This window comes from Ambystoma mexicanum, chromosome 10 (genome assembly GCF_040938575.1).
Source record: "Ambystoma mexicanum isolate Mex_15411 chromosome 10, UKY_AmexF1_1, whole genome shotgun sequence".
Classification (NCBI taxonomy): Eukaryota; Metazoa; Chordata; class Amphibia; order Caudata; family Ambystomatidae; genus Ambystoma; species Ambystoma mexicanum.
The window spans coordinates 500,110,954-500,129,158 of NC_090932.1; positions in this window are offsets into that span (position 1 = coordinate 500,110,954).

Sequence of the window (18,205 nt, forward strand, 5' to 3'; positions counted from 1 at the left end):
TACAGGAAACCAGGTATGTAGTTGTCCTGGCAACCTTGTAAATGTCTGTCTTGGGTTGACAGACCTTTAAACTAAATGTATAACTATTGTCTAATCTTAAGACCATGTTTTAAAGTGACAGGATCACAAACAATCGATTTCTCTAAGTCCATCTCATATGTGGGAGGAAGATAAAAAAAGAAAACATTAGCAAACAGAAGACAACATGATATTCATAATCTAGAAAACATATCTATATGTGTGAAAATTCCTTACGTTCTCATCAAATTTGTGTAAATTACATAATTTACATTTGTGACTACACCTTATTTGCTATTCCAATCCCCAATGGAAAACATATAGAAGCATAAGTCACCCATGCATGCTTGTTTCTTAGCTAAGCAGAACATATCCTTTAAAGAAACTTTCATTAGTATGACATCCACAGAATATGGAATGTAGCAACATATCTGATTGCACACTAGAACATACATTTCTTATCATGTCCCTAAAAAGGTGTATAGTTCCTTATCTATGTTATGGCCATTGGTAAACTTGGTATCTAGGCCACGAATACCTTTTGTTTCTAGTTGTTTCAGAGTGCCCCTTCTGTTGCCACTGTAGGTGTATCCATAATTCGATGTATACCAAAAAAGGCAAAATCATTTAGACTGCTGCAATGTGCAAAATGATAATGTTTCGCTATGGCATATGAGTTTTTAATGGCTTGTAAATGCTGCTGAATTTGTACCTTTAATTTGCATGTCGGTCTATCAATATACTATTTCTTGCATCCACATGATAAAACATGAATTGCAAGTAATCTCAGTATTAATGTATTTCTTGTGGGATGGTTATTTGTGGTACACATTTCTCACTTCATTTGATTTCTTATTATATATTAAGATAAGTCGCGTATCTTGCTTACTATCTTTCTTTTTCAAATGTGTTTCTGCATCCTTAAGTAACTGTTTGCGATCCATGGAATTTGCTTTATTATATTCTTGACGTATAACTTTGCTAGGATATTGTTGTTCAATAACATTGCTTGCTATTACTCTGCTATCCTTATCAAACACATCCATACTAGAACAATTTCTACGTATGCGGGAGGATGGCTCAAGGGCAACGTGTTTGTCTTGTAAGCAATACAACGCAAAGCAACACATGCTTGAATACCGGGCTCACACTTAGAAAAGGGTCTCCATGATTAAGTGCATTATAAAAGAACAATTATACTTATATGCAGGAATTTCACATAGGTCTATGGGATGCTTCTGTAGAAGAGCAGCTGTATATCTGTGCAGGGAATACTGTCCCCCTACCTCCTATATGTTGGAAGCCTGAGATCATGCTGTGTTTGATGCCATCAGTGTGCCAATACCGCAGCATATATTAAAAAAAAGATAACCATTGAGACAACCCTTTCGAATGTATCGCCGAAGAGACGACAACCTGTAGGAGGAACTCTCCCTGAAGAAATATGAAAAAGAGCAAAGAAAGAAGCCTGTGACATCATAAGAGAGTATGAACGACGTCTCAGGGAGGATGTGTGGATTTTACAGAAACGAATGACAAAGTAAAGAATCGAGTGAACTCTTAAATATGAAAAAGAAGATTACAAGTGCATGAAGTGTTGCAGAGAATTAACTGGACAGATGTTGAAACACAAGGTAGACTAGGTCATCATAGAAGCTGGCTCTGTGTAGTGAGCAGAATGCAGATAAAGCCGCCAATGTATAGAAGCTGGACATCGGTATCATGAATTTTAGTAATCTTGGACCCATGAAGAAGAAAGGGAGAATTGTGTTGCAGCAAGAATAAGCTGAAATCGTGGAAGCGCATGGTGAGGTTGTCTGGCCTGAAGTCAAGACTGAAGCAGCCAAGGTCAGCTATCTATTCTGGAAAGTAGAAAGCGTACAAAGGATGAATCATCCCTTGTTAAGTTTGCAAAGAAAGAAAGCCATCAGTGCCAAGCTTAATTAATTTAAGACATTTAAAAGCTGTAAAATGGACCAAAACGTGGTCTCCTGTCATGTGAGCCAAGGATGAAAATAGATAGAGTCCAACCTGGATACCTAGAGCAATTATAGTGAGGGCCTGCACTCCCATGTATTCCCAGAGACAAGGATACTCTGCAAGGACAAGTTCAAAGACAATCTTCATGACAGAAAGCATGGGCGATGAGAGATGCTGGGCTAATTGGGGGGGGGCAGTAGTGTCATGCCCCATCTCGTTGCACCCGGGTCTGAGCTCACGTGCTGCTAAGTGAGCCGAATGTTGCAGACATGGCACAAGCATGCAAACCAATTGTAGTCCTCCATATAAGGAAGGACCTTATAGTTTTAAGACCGATCAAAAACCATGTACTTGATGTTTTGAAGATGACATGTTTTAGAGGTAGATATATATTTGTCCACCTGACAGTGGGCAGCCAATCACAATCCTAGTTCCTATACAATGGCCCTCATACTGATTAGGAGGTAAGGGATACCAGGCACCAGTAAGGAGACCGGTGCCGGTAATCCCTTACCGCCCTACTACAAGGTCCCTTAGCGGTTCCATTCCTTAATGCCTGTACTGACCAGATGTTAAGGAGGGGACCCGTTAAGGGACCTGGGTGCAAATAACTGGCTTGGCATACGCCGGCCCATTATTTGCACCCTCCCCATTCCCATTGAGCCCAATGGGGGCTCAATGGGAATGGGGAATGGTTTGGTGAGTGGGGACATACTGGTCCCGCCAAGGTCGGACTGGACCGGTAAATCCCCATTTCACCAATCCGGACATGGTACCGTTATTGGTGGTAGTCATGGCGCAAACAGCGCCATGACTACCATCAACCTCGGAATGAGGGCCAATGTGTACTTAGATGTTCCTATTAAGCTTATCCCAATCCCCCATAGGTTTTCATTATTTGTCACGTAGTATGACGTCACTTTGGACATGTTTTAAGTATATAATCTTGTTTTTATGAAAAGATCGTTGAGAGAAATTGAGTGTTCGCCTGTTGATGTTCGTTGGAAATCCCCATTTTAGATAACTGTTAATAAAACAGTACTTTGCGATCTTCATGAATTGGTTTGGTTATTTGGACTCAGAGTTATTCTGTGAACCCATTCATTGCATGCACATTCCTAAAAGCCCCTAAGTTCACTCCATTTTAGATTAGAAAGGTTCCCCATTTAACATGTATTTACTTGTCTAATTCTCACATATAGGAAAACAATTGTGTCTTTGCCGTGGGACTCAGTGTATCTTAAATTTAAGGTGTTGTGATTTAATAGAGATACCAATAGGATCCATTTGAACATGATGCCATTCCAGATGATAAATAAATCAACTATAAATTGCAACAAGAGAATTATTTTCTTTGTATGATCTTGTTTTCTTCACTCCATACTATTTTCTCTTCCCACCACCCCATGGTTAGGTTGGAATATTGGGTGTGAATCTAATTTGCATGGCAATACCTCTGAGTTGTTCATAGTATACTATTTCAAATAGGAACACATTATTTGTAAAACAGCATTTTATCATCTCCATGATCATCTCCATATGGTTAAATAAATTAAGTGATAACGTCTGGTAAGACTGTTTTACTATTCAGATTTAGTGCTTGCTGTTCTTCACTGAGTAGCACAAATGCATGTTCTCTACAGGCTGCTTTCTTTAACGCCAACATTTTGGATGATTAGAACAGATTGGATTTAATCAGTCTCTGACTCCCTTTTGACATTGAAACAAAACATCTTTGAATGTTGTGCATTTAATATTACAGCAGAGAACTTGCGTAGGGTGATTTCAAGCAGCGCTCAAAAGAATACAATTATATTTTTTATTTATGCAAACATCATTCAATATCAATCTCCATTTCACAGAAAGACAGGATAGACTCTGGGATTTCCTTTGACAGTATACACTTTCTCTGCCAGGCAACTGGGGCTGCTTTATTGAGCAAGTGCTCACACAAATAGTTGAATGTATTTTATTTTGCCACAACTTTGGGTCAGCTGAAAAAAATGAAGAGGTGCGGTGAAAATTTTGATAACTGGAGGTGGGCATTAATAGCAGATTGATTGGTTGTTGATTTAATCTTTTGAGATTTCAATCAACTCACAGTTTACTTTGCATATGTGCACCGGAGCTGCTTGATTAAACACACACTTGCAAACACACACAAGTAGTTGAACTGAACTGATTTGCCACATCTCTAGCGGAACTAAATATAACAAAGGGGTGCCGAAAGAATAATTGTGGGCAGTGGTGTACAATTAGTGTCAGATTGATTGGCTGTGCAATGCAAAACACCACCTGTTTGAACACACTACAAGCAGCAGGCAGAAGGCATGTTTGAACTGGCACCCTTATACACAAAACAAGCAGTTGAATTGCTTTGGGGACAAAGAAAATGTTGGGTGATGCCAGACAAATAGTTGCATGTGGTGGTGGTTTAAGTGGTGGATGAGGACAGTTGGCGGGCATACGCACTACCTCCGTGTTGAAAGGGGGCTGCCAGTGCCTGTGGTGTTTGAGATCAAAAAAAGCACCACCAATTCAGATGTCCTCAGAGCCAAAGGAGGGTTAGAGAAAGGTGCTGTTGAAATGTTGCACAGTTTATTACTGACAAAGTCATTGCTGCAATTGCTGGGGATGCACAAATCTTGGGTTGTAGAGTAGAAGAATATCGGTCAACAACCACAAGCTGTATATCTACAACTGTTACAAGTACTGGTAGCATTCAAACTCTGGTTGGGGGGTGGCGTTGTCATCTGTGCCTTAGCTGTTTCTACTATTTAAGTGTGGTTTGCCCAAATCTCAAGTTCCCTAAGATCAGAGTCCAGCACAAGTGAAGTTCAGGGCAGCAAAACCATGCACAATTATCAAAGGAGCAGGGTGTTTCTCAGCCCAGAACCCCCACTGCATCTTCCACCCCTTCAACTCCTCTGGCCTACAATCTTGATGATGGGAATGGTGGTGGTGGTGATGATAATGACGATGATGATGATGAGCAGGACATTGGCTGCACCCCTCTTTTCATAAGTGAACACTGATAGAGGTTGTAAGGCTGCAATCACTAATACTAGATATATATATCCAGCCCCATCAGTGGCCCAGGAGGAAGGTTAGAGGAACAAACACATCCCAAAAAGTCAGCTACTACAACCAAAATCCACAGTCAGGTTTAGAGTGTAGAAATAACACCACAAACCACACACCATGTCTACTATGTATTTGCAACATCTCAGAGAATTCAAGGTGTTAGTGGTGTACGTCTATCAATGACAACAACTACTAGACCATTGCAGTAAACTGTACCACCTATTACAACTGTGAGCTTTATTGAGCACTATGCTTCCTCTTCGTCTGCCTCTGCTCAACAGTTAATTACACCTATTGCCAGTCCACAGTGTATATCTACAGTGTGAAATGTCATTGTATGAATTCAAGAGTAGCATCTTCCCACATGCATTCTGTGGAGAACAGTTGTGTCTCATGGGAAGACAGGAGCACATCTGGGCACATTATAATTTCTGGGGCATATGATGCTACATGCCATTTCTGGGGCATATGATGCTAAAACAGCTTTTGATTGCTTCCGACCTTAATTTTAAGATTTCACATTGTTTCTTAGTATCAAATCATTGCTAGTGTTTGTGTGCAACTATCCAAAGCGTCACCCATGAGAATTTAAATAATTTCAGAAATTTAAACCATATTTAGTGTTTTTACCCAATCCATTCTCAAGATAACTTTAAAACCATTCTGACCGCTTGCCAATCAATTATGTTTTTCTTTTGTGTTGCTGGGGGGAAATTGGGATTGATATTTTGTTTGAATTCTGTCATTCCTGAATACCTGCTCTCTCCTCCAATTCTGTACGTTGTCTATTGGGGGGTTGAGGGGTGTGCAGGGGGAACTAGTAGCCACACTGCTATTTGATCTGAAAATACACACAAAGTTTTATTTCTGTGTTGAATTGTTTTGCTCACTATTACTCTTTGCATATTAAAGAGATTATTTAGTGTTCCATCACCCCATTGGTGACCATTGTATACCAATTAAAACATAGTGTGATTAAATTGTAGATATATAAATAAATATTTAAACTTTGCAAACCAGCCTGATTCCTGGTTCAGTGTGACCGGGGGTGGTTCCAGGAGAGGGGCGTGATATGAGTGGTACATCGTTCAGAATAAAAGAACTTTTAGACAAAAATAAATAAGGATTTCAGTTGTGAATTACACGCTAGACATTGACTTGGGTGTGTGCTGGATTGAAATCACTTACAGGATAAGGTTGACCAATCAGTGGCAGAATGGCTAACCCCTGGCAACTACCATTGGATTTTGTGACAGCAGACAATGGCTCAGAATTAATTGCTGCACCAAGACTAGAGAACACGATACATGTGCAATGCGTTTCACATCTTCTCCAACTTGTGGTGACACATTTTATCAGTAACTTCCCCCTATATCTGTGACATGCTTGCTGTGGTGCATATGACCTGCTCTCATTTCAGCTGGTAATATAGTACCAGCAATGCTTTAGGTGTATTACAGACACAGCAAAACCCCCACACTACCAGCTAAACATTTATTTTCCAACCCACTGGAATTCAGCATTGTTTATGCTTGAACGGCTTTGTGAGTAACACTATGCTGTGAGTGACAATAGCTATGGTAATAGTCGAGTATTGGATGTGGCTTTCTTCAAACCAACTCAGTGGCAGCTCATGCACAATGTCTGGGGTTGTATAACTTGTATAACTGGAAAACCTTGGAGGAAGCCATGCAGCCTATGAGCTCAAGCTGTGTGTCACTGAGTGAGGTACTTCTATTGATCTACTTACTCAAAAATAACCTGTTCAGCGGTAATGTAACCAGATAACACACATGACTCTAAAATTGCACAGCTGGTGGGAGAACTGCTGGCAATCTTCAAGAATGATCAGCACGAAGATTGAGAAAAATAAGTATAAGTTAAAACATACCCATCAACTGGACTGTGCTAGTAACCCAAGATTTCCAAAATCTAACTGAGCTCCTATCATAGATAAAGAAAAGCTAAGATTTAGAAAGGCAAACACATGTACTGCAGGTTACAAATGACACTGAGAAACACTTCTCCCAAGCAGCATATAGAACTGTGTCTTTCGACCACAAAAGAAATATCATGTGCTTTGCAGCATAAGGAGCCTGTCGCATTCTCCATGGGTCATTTTGCTAAATAATAATATTCATTTTAATCATTATCCAATATTGCTATACAATCTGTCACACGACTATCCACACACAACCACAACGAGAGATCATTTAGATGATGAGGTTTTGTGGAAATAAAAAAAAAATCACCAAGTCCTGAAGAGTAATTGTATCAACCATATTAAAATTGTTAAAAGTTTTCATTTACCAAACAGTGTTTAGGAAGTATTTAGTATTTAGTATTTATTTTATTTCTAAAGCGCACCAGGCACAGGGGCAACCGGGCGCATAACTTAGATACACCATGATGAAAGCAGAACATGGCATTATTTAAAATGTTTACAGATGAGTTACATAATTTACAATCAGAAAGATAGCAATAAGAAGACAAGCAGAATGTATATACAAAGGTACGTCATAAGTACAAGTTAGGCAGTGAGCCAGTGTTAGATGCCTTGGGAAGACAGTCAGACTTTGGTAAGGTGTTTGAATCTCAGAAAGGAGGGTTTAGCTCTCAGCTCATTAGGGAGTGAGTTCCATAATTTAGCTGCCAAGATGGGGAAGCTGGTTCTACCTGATCTTTGGAGATTGAATCGTGGGATGACGAGGCAGTGGCTTGGGCCAATCTGCAAGGTCTAGTGGAGCTATGGAGGGCAAATCTGTTCGCCAGATAACAAGGAGCTTGGTTGTGAAGGCATTTATGGGTAAGAGCCAGAGACTTCAAGGAGATTCGGCGAGGGATTGAGAGCCAGTGAATTTTATGTCTAGTGTCAGCTATGTGTTTGCGACTGGGAATGTTGAGGACCGTTCTGATCGCATTGTTTTGGACAATTTGTAACTTGTTTAAGTTACAGCGATTAGTGCCTAGGTAGAGGGCATTGCAGTAATTGACCTTAGAGAGTACGAGGGTCCTAGCCAAGGTCACACAATTAGCTGTAGAGAGGAACGGGCTGCATGCATTAATAAGCTTAGAAGTATAAGCCACTGCTGATGAGAATGAGTTGGTTTGTCTAGTCAGGGATAAGGTCGAGTCAATGTAAATCCCTAGAGTTTTTGTGTCCTTAGCAGTAGGAATAGTATTCCCATCAATGGTGAAGGACTTAAAAGCAGGGTCCAGTTTGTCATAAACTGAAGGTTATTCCTCATTTTCCTGGTTAGGGATAGAGATCATCATTTTGTAAATGTTGGAAAAATGAAAACAATGTATTTTGATGAATGGTTGTGCATAAGGCACAAAAGGGGGGTATTCGGATGCAAAAGATACATATAAAACACCTTGGTCTTCATTCTAAGTATGGCGACCGAGAAAATAGGGTGCCAGTAGCAACATACTGGCACTCTTTCCGGACCGCCATACCATGAGAATGTCGGTAGGGGCCACAGACATACAGATTCACCCAATATCCTGATTCTGACAGAGCACCCGCCTGCAGAATTATCCATCTTACCTGCTCCATACTCCAGTAACTTGGCAAAGCAGAAAGGCCTATTACATAGCTGAACCATTTTCAGATAGGTCTTAAATTTCCAGAACCAGAACCAATCCCAGAAACCTAAGGGGAGCGTCAAGATAAATCCGGGCTGTGCTGTACTGCTTTCCTGCTTAACTAATTATAATCAGAACCAAAAGATCCAATCCAGTCCTGTGCCGTGCTGTGACCAGAGCCATTGCAGATCGGATCCAGTCTGGTGATGTGCTGTGAACCGACCCAGTCCAATCCGAGGTGCCCAGCAGTCTGTCCTGACCAGAATCCTTGACCAGAATCCCTGACCAGAATCCCTGACCAGAATCCTGATGGTTCCATTTGAAACATATCTAGTGAGTTTCTAAAGCTAGAACTTTGACACTAGCATATGTACCTGGCCTAGTTAATCCCTATCTTAAATCCATCCTATCTTGTCTTCAGAACCTGCATTGTTAGGAGTACTTTTGAATTGCCTGAACTCTCTATCCTATCCCTCCTATCTTCCTCCTGTGCTAGTATTGTTAAAACTATCTTTGCGCTGATATTTTTCATCTGAAGAAGGCAGGACCACTGCAAACAGTCACCCTGTTCAAGTGGCTGTGTTCTTGTGTGGTATCCATTTATTCATAGTCATCCTCTATTGTACGAAATCCTTTTTGTCATTTTAAAAGTGCTTCCCGTTTTCCGATTATTGCGCCTATCTCAAAAAAACGACCTCCTCTAACATCCATAGCTTTAATTCGCATCCCAAATCCATACAGTTCTCCCATAATCGAGATTATCGTGCGCTGAAAAGTTTGCCGCAAATTTCGTTTTAGGGAAATTATGACACGTGTAAAACAGCTTTTGACTGCTTCCGACCTTAATTTTAAGATTTCACATTGTTTCTTAGTATCAAATCATTGCTAGTGTTTGTGTGCAACTATCCAAAGCGTCTCCCATAAGAATTTAAACAATTTCAGAAATTTAAACCATATTTAGTGTTTTTACCCAATCCATTCTCAAGATAACTTTAAAACCATTCTGACCGCTTGCCAATCAATTCTGTTTTTCTCTTGTGTTGCTGTGGGGAAATTGGGATTGATATTTTGTTTGAATTCTGCCATTCCTGAATACCTGCTCTCTCCTCATATCTCTGTACATTGTCTATTGGGGGCTTGAGGGGTGTGCAGGGGGAACTAGTAGCCACACTGCTATTTGATTTGAAAATACACACAAAAGTATTATTTCTGTGTTGAATTGTTTTGCTCACTATTACTCCTTGCGTATTAAAGAGATTATTTAGTGTTCCATCACCCATTGGTGATCATTGTATACCCATTAAAACATAGTGTGATTACATTGTAAATACATAAATAAATATTTTAACTTTGCAAACCAGCCTGATTCCTGGTTCAGTGTGACCGGGGGTGGTTCCAGGAGAGGGACGTGATATGAGTGGTACATCGTTCAGAATAAAAGAACTTTTAGACAAAAATAAATAAGGATTTCAGTTGTGCATTACACGCTAGCCATTGACTTGGGTGTGTGCCGGATTGAAATCACTTACAGGATAAGGTTGAACAATCAGTGGCAGAATGGCTAACCCCTGGCAACTAGCATTGGATTTTGTGACAGAAGACACTGGCTCAGATTTAATTGCTGCACTAAGGCTAGAGAACACGATACATGTGCAATGCGTTTCACATCTTCTCCAACTTGTGTTGACACATTTTATCAGTAACTTCCCCCTATATCTGTGACATGCTTGCTGTAGTGCATATGACCTGCTCTCATTTCAGCTGGTAATATAGTACCAGCAATGCTTTAGGTGTATTACAGACACAGCAAAACCTCCACACTACCAGCTAAACATTTATTTTCCAACCCACTGGAATTCAGCATTGTTTATGCTTGAACAGCTTTGTGAGTAACACTATGCTGTGAGTGACAATAGCTATGGTAATAGTCGAGCATTGGATGTGGCTTTCTTCAAACCAACTCAGTGGCAGTTCATGCACAATGTCTGGGGTTGTATAACTTGTATAACTGGAAAACCTTGGAGGAAGCCATGCAGCCTATGAGCTCAAGCTGTGTGTCACTGAGTGAGGTACTTCTATTGATCTACTTACTCAAAAATAAACTGTTCAGAGGTAATGTAACCAGATAACACACATGACTCTAAAATTGCACAGCTGGTGGGAGAACTGCTGTCAATCTTCAAGAATGGTCAGCACGAAGATTCAGAAAAATAAGTATAAGTTAAAACATACCCATCAACTGGACTGTGCGAGTAACCCAAGATTTCCAAAATCTAACTGAGCTCCTATCATAGATAGAGAAAAGCTAAGATTTAGAAAGGTAAACACATGTACTGCAGGTTACAAATGACACTGAGAAACACTTCTCCCAAGCAGCATATAGAACTGTGTCTTTCGACCACCAAAGAGATGTCATGTGCTTCGCAGCATAAGCAGCCTGTCACATTCCCCATGGGTCATTTTGCTAAATAATAATATTCATTTTAATCATTATCCAATATTGCTATAAATCTGTCACACAACTATCCACACACAACCACAACCAGAGATCATTTAGATGATGAGGTTTTGTGGAAAAAAAAATCACCGAGTCCTGAAGAGTAATTGTATCAACCATATTAAAATTGTTAAACGTTTTCATTTACCAAACAGTGTTTAGGAAGTGTCATAAACTGAAGGTTATTCCTCATTGGCCTGGTTAGGGATAGAGATCATAATTGTGTAAATGTTGGAAAAATGAAAACCATGTATTTTGATGAATGGTTGTGCATAAGGTACAAAATGGGGGTATTTGGATGCAAAAGATACATATAAAACACCATGGTCTTCATTCTAAGTGTGGCGGGCGAGAATTTAGGGTGCCAGTAGCAACATAGTGGCGCTCTTTCCGGACCGCCATACCACGAGAATGTCGGTAGGGGCCACGGATCCATGGACTCCATGGAACTTGGGAATAACTGTTACCGCCACCACTTGTGATATCTGGTGTGTAATGAGGCCTCATGAAATAAGTTCGAAAGCAAACCATGAAGTTCAGTGTAATAATGTGTTAGAAAAGTAGCTGGGTGAGTTCTGAAGAGTAAAAGAGGAGAAACTGTAAGGGCCTCTAAGCTATTGCAGCAATGGGAGCACACAAGACAAGTCCTTGTGTGCTCCCATGGAGCGAGGATAGTTGAGCGAGGATAGTTAAGCCGAAAATAATAAAAATGTGGCAAAGTCAGGCAGGGGCAGAAAATGGCAGGAAATGTGACCGTGTGGATAAATATTGCTTTCCATGAGGTTATGACGACCACTATTTTACTACTCCCTGTTCATCATTAAAAAGACTACATAAAGAGTCTGTTCTCCCTTTTAAGGGGCTCACACTGTCAGGTGGTTTCCTTCAATTGCAATGAAAATAAACGGACTCTGTTATCTGTTGCAAACCGAAATCGCAGAGTGGAGTATTTTCTTCAACAAAGATAAAACTGTGTTCAAGCAGGAAAAATACAATACAAATACAACTAGCCAGTACTGTTCCAGAGTTAAGATCAGACAGATAACGGTTTAGCGAACTACTTGCTGTAAGCAGATGAGAATGTTAAGTAGTGCAACTTGAGATATGAGGTCTGTATGAATTCTCTTCTGCACCGCGATTACACATCAGATTACTCGAACAGTGTGTACCTTGGTTTGCCCAAGTATCTGACGAAGCGAGCGACTGCAGGGATTTCACAATGCTATGGCACGATTATTGCTGAGATTGTGACAACAAGATCTTAACACCAGTGTTTCAATCACTTCTTTGTCTGCCCTTGGAGAACAATGTTAAGTTTAAGTCACTCTGCATGGCTTGTTGTGTTTGGAACGGTTTAGGACATAGGTTCACGAAACTGAGATTTTATATATAGACTTCTTCCAATGCCTTGATATCTGGAGCATCTCTCCTATTTGTTGTCCATAAAACGAGACTTAAACATTTTGGAAATCGTGGTTTGTCAATATGGGCCTCCAAACGTTGGTGCTCGAACAGTTAGTAAAACATAACTCGTCCTTGCATAACTCTCTGGAGGATATTAATAGAATTTAGCGCAGAAATGGCGCATGCGGCTCGCGCACAGAGGAAGCGTGCGCCACTCTGCGCCTGCTGCGTGCGCCAAAACCCATTTTGATGCACAGTGTATTCATGGATACTACCATCCATAATCAGCTGTGGCGCAGAGTGGCACAGCGACCCTGCAGCAGCGCCAGTTATGCCCCCACCCCGTCCCATGCGCCAAAAACATTGCACAAATCCAAAACATGGCGCAAAGGCCAGTGGACCAGCATACAGTCCCCCAACCAAAAAAACGCATGGAAAACACCCTGCGCACCCCTCGGAATACGCGTACCCCGCACGTGCCAGCGAAATCGCGTGGAAAACTCCCCGTGCACCCCTCAGAGTACACGTACCCCACTCGCGCCAGTGAAAATGCATTGGAAAACTCCCTGCGCACCCCTCGGAATACGCGTACCCCGCACGTGCCAGCGAAATCGCGTGGAAAACTCCCCGTGCACCCCTCAGAGTACACGTACCCCACTCGCGCCAGCAAAATCGCATGTAAAACACCCCGCGCATCCCTCGGAATACACGTACCCCACTCACGGCAGCCAAAACGTGTGTAAAACTCCCCGTGCACCCATCGGAATACGCGTACTCCGCTCGCGCAAGCGAATTTGCGTGTAAAACACCCCACACAACCCTCGGAATAGGCGTACCCCGCTCGCGCCAGTGAAAACGCGTCTAAAACACCCCGCGCACTCCTCGGAATATGTGTTCCCCTCTCGCACCAGCAAAATCGTGTGGAAAAAGTCCCCCCTGTGGTGTGAGCTGCCTGCGGGGCATGCCCTGGGGTGACGGGCTGCCTGTGGGGCATGCCCAGGGGTGAAGGGCTGCCTGCGGGGCATGCCCAGCAGTGACGGGCTGCCTGCAGGGCATGCCCAGAGGGGAAGGGGTGCCTGTGGGGCATGCCAAAGGGTGATGGGCTGCCTGTGGGGCATGCCCAGGGGTGAAAGGCTGCCTGCAGGGCATGCCCAGGGGTGATGGGCTGCCTGTGGTGCATGCCCAGGGGTGAAGGGTTGCCTGTGGGGCATGGTCAGGGTGGATGGGCTTCCTGCGGGGCATGCCCAGGGGTGAAGGGATACCTGTGGGGCATGGTCAGGGTGGATATGCTGCCTGCGGGGCATGCCCAGGGTTGACGGGCTGCCTGCGGGGCATGCCTGAGGGGTGAAGGGCTGCCTGCGGGGCATGGTCAGGGTGGATGGGCTGCCTGCGAGGCATGGTCAGGTTGGATGGGCTGCCTGCGGGGCATGCACAGGGGTGATGGGCTGCCTGCGAGGCATGGGGAGGGTGGATGGTCTGCTTGCGTGTATACTGCGGGTGCGCAGGGAGTTTTACACACGATTTCACTGGTGCGAGCGGGGTACGCATATTCCGAGGGGTGCACAGGGAGTTTTAAATGCGATTTCGCTAGTGCGAGCGGGTGCGCGTATTCCGAGGGGTGCGCAGGGAGTTTTCCATGCCATTTCGCTGGCTTGAGCAGGGTACGCGTATTCCGAGGGGTTCGTGGGGAGTTTTACACGAGATTTTGCTGGCGCTAGCGGGGTACGCGTATTCCGAGGGGTGTGTGGGGTGTTTTACACGCGATTTTGCTGGCGCGAGTGGGGTACACGTATTCCAAGGGGTGCGCGGGCAGTTTTCCACACGATTTTGCTAGCGCGAGTGGGGTACGCATATTTCAAGGGGTGCACAGGGAGTTTTCCATGCATTTTCGCTGGCATGAGCGGGGTACGCGTATTCCAAGAGGTGTGCGGGGAGTTATACATGTGATTGGGTAGTGTGGGCCCTCCCGGGTGTGGCCCTCCCCTCTCCCCCTGGCCCGCAGGCAGCCCATCCACCCTGACCATGCCCCACAGGCAGCCCATCCACCCTTACGATGCCCCGCAGGCAGCCCTTCACTCCTGGCCATTACCCGCAGGCAGCCCATCACCCCTGGGCATGCCCCACAGGCAGGCCACATGTCACCATGCACTTGGGAAGCCCAACTCATGTCCCCACACCCCATTGACGGCACCTGCCAGCAGGCCCGACTTATGTCCACCACCCATTGACGGGCACCTGCCAGCAGGCCCAGACTCATGTCCCGCACCCACCCCCCATTGACAGGCACCTGTCAGCAGGCCCTGACTCATGCCCCCCACCCGCCAACCAACCCCCCATTGAAGGGCACCTGCCAGCAGACCCCGACTCATGTCCCCCACCCACCCCCCATTGACGGGCACCTGCCAGCAGACCCCGACTCATGTCCCCCACCCAAACCCACCCCCCATTGACGGGCACCTGCCAGCAGGCCCCGACACATGGCCCACTAAACACCATGTCATAACAAAACAGACCCATGGCCCTAATGCCAACCCAAATCCCCCCAAACCCCAGTACAAGCACACAACCATCCACTGCACCCACTCCCAAATTACCCATGCCATGAGAGTCTTAAAAGAACCAGCATGGCCATGCATAAATGTACAACAGAGCCACACAGTGGCAACACATGACTGAGGCAATGCTCATAGAGACTTGCACAAAACCAATGAGAGTACACAACACCAATAATGAAGATATATGAAATGTATTCAAAAACATAATAAAATACATAATGAAAATCACACTTGCACATTAAGAAATAATGAAAGCAATACCAAAAAAAAAGAAAATATCCAATGCAAAACAAAAATCCACGACATGAAAACTGAAAAGTGGCCCATCGCCAAAGTCCATATAAAGTAAATAAAAAAAAACCACAAAAAAACATTGATCCATGGGATGTTCAAATAACGAAAGTATGTACAAGTCTGGAACTATATACACTGCAAGTCCGAAGGGTCCATGATCCCCAAACAAAAGGAAACCTACAAAAAATCCTATGAATAAAAACAATGTACATAAAGTGGAGCAAAGTCCATGAACTCTAAAAAAAAATATAAAACAAATGAAACCTAAGCCTAAAGAACTATGTACAAAGGTGGCGGGCAAGTCATACGGCTCACTCTTTGATGTTCCGGGCCAGGGCATCATCAAACTCCACGTCGATGTTCCGGAGGCGGGCCTCTTCCCTGGCCTCAAGATCTCTCAGGGATGCAGCCATGGCCTCCTCCAACTCCCTGTGAGTTGCCTTGAGGCACTCAGCCCGGCTCAATGCCCGGCACATGGAGTTCTCCGCTCTGACCATTGTGAGCCTCGACTCCTCTGCCCGCCACCGCTCTACATCTATCTGCTGGCCCAACCGCTGCCACACGGAAGACACTCCCAATCCTGTGTCCTCGTGCCCGAAGGCCGATGCCTGCCCCAGGGGTGTTGATGGCCCGAGCCATGATCGCTCCCACCCTGAGCCTGCTGCTAACGTGCACGTGCCCTGCCTGTTGATGCCTGCACGTCCTCCTCTTGCCTGGGTCCAGTTGGTGGGGTGGCCACTCCTGCCGGACCTCTGACTCCCGAATGTCGCAGGGATGTGTCCTCCACCAGCCTTGCCGCAGGCTCAGGGGCAGCTCCACACGGGGCCCAGGTGATACTTGTGCTGGAAGATGGCAAGGAGGATGACTGGCGCATAGGGGGTTGATTTGAGGAGGGGGTTGCAAGAGGTTCCAGCACATGGAGGAACCCAGTGCTGTCGACCTGTCCTAGTAGGTTGACGCAGCCAAAGAAGGATCCGAAAAATACGTGCATTATCCAGACGAGAACCCTGCACGTCATCCCGAATCCCACATTGGCGCAACGCCACCCCAGCTAGGATAGGCTCAATACCAGGGGTGTTGCTAGGTCTGGAAAAGACCCGGGGCTATGCTGATGTTGGAACTGTCGGGACTCGGGGCTAGCTAGCCTTTTGGCTGTAGCTCCTGAGATTCTATCCAGGGCTACAACCAAAAGACCAGGGGCTATGGCCCCCTTAGCCACCTCCTAGCAATGCCTCTGCTCAATACGGTCATGGATTGCAACGTCCGCAGGGAGAGGAAGACCAGTTGTTGTATGCGCATACCCTCCCTGAAAACAGGTCTGGATGGCGGCATCCCTGCTGGTGCCGGATGATGCAGTCACAGGATCGGGGACAGGATTACACACAGGCACCTCTGCAGCGGCCTGTGCTGCCTCCTGTCCCTGCCTCTGGACTGCACCACTAGCACCAGTGGACTCCCCCCTCCAAGCCCCGTGAGTGGGCCTTCGGCAGCCTCCTCCTCAACCAAACCCCCCACCAACCTGGATGACTTGTGCCATCTTCCTCCATAGGCCCCTGTGGGGGCTCAGCTGCACCTACTGCTACCGAGGAGTCCACCTCCAAACAACACCTCTTGGACCTATCCCCGGCAGCTGCGGCCATGGACGCAGCACCAGACTCCTCACTCCCTGAAGAGGTGACTACCCGGGAGGGGAGCTGGGCCCTGCATCTGCGGCTGGCAGTGGGATCCATGCCACTGTGCTCCACAGCACTGTCTACACCCTCTTCATCAGTTGATGCACAGACAGGGAGAGACAGAACACAGGCTTCAGAGCACTGTACAATGGTTGTATACACACATGACAGTTGCACATGAGTGGCAGTGTCAAACTTCTCAGATGGCATCACACTTCCCAACACACATATGATTTGAACCCACACACATGCACAAATTAACAGGAATGGTGCAGCAGGCAGCAGCATCCATATACACACAACAGCATGAACATCCAAAGGTCAGCCTGAAATCAACAGCAACACATGGAGTGCCGAACACATGCACACACACCACCAGACAGACATGCAGCTGTACATCTCCACCACCTGTCACAGTGCAATCACCGGCAACTATATCACATCTGCCAATCGGCTCACTACATGTCTGTGTCACATGCATCCATGGCGTATCACAGTTGCACACATGTCAAACACACGCACATGTACACCGTGCACATACATGAAGGTGGAACCAACATCAATGTGTCACACCCCTGGCATAGTACATACACAGAAATGCCAAAATGTGTGCGTCTCCACATGCATTTGTGCATCATGCTTTGGAACACATACACCATTGATGTGCATCACACATGACTGGACTCACATGCGGCAGGCTCATGTCCATGCACATACACATCCATACATGGGCCTTTCCAGACATATTTCCATGCTGCACACTCCTGGCACATCTCAACATGCACTGCATCCAATCAGTAAACATGGACACTTACCGCTCGACTCCGGACGGTCTGCCTCTCAAGGACCTGGAGGAGAAGCGCTGGGTGTATGCGTTCCAGGACTCTCATCTGGTCGTTGGTAAGGCGGACCGGGCACCCCTCTGCATCCGCTGCGTCCAAGAGGAGCTGGGCCTTCCTGAGGGTCCTGGACCTGAAGTCCTCCCAGCGCTTATGGACGTGTACTAGGTCGCGGGTTGCCACCCCCTCCACATTGATGGCAACCATGATGTCCATCCAGATCCTTCTCCGTCCATCCTTGTTGGCGCGTGTTCTTCTGAAGAGGACATCATA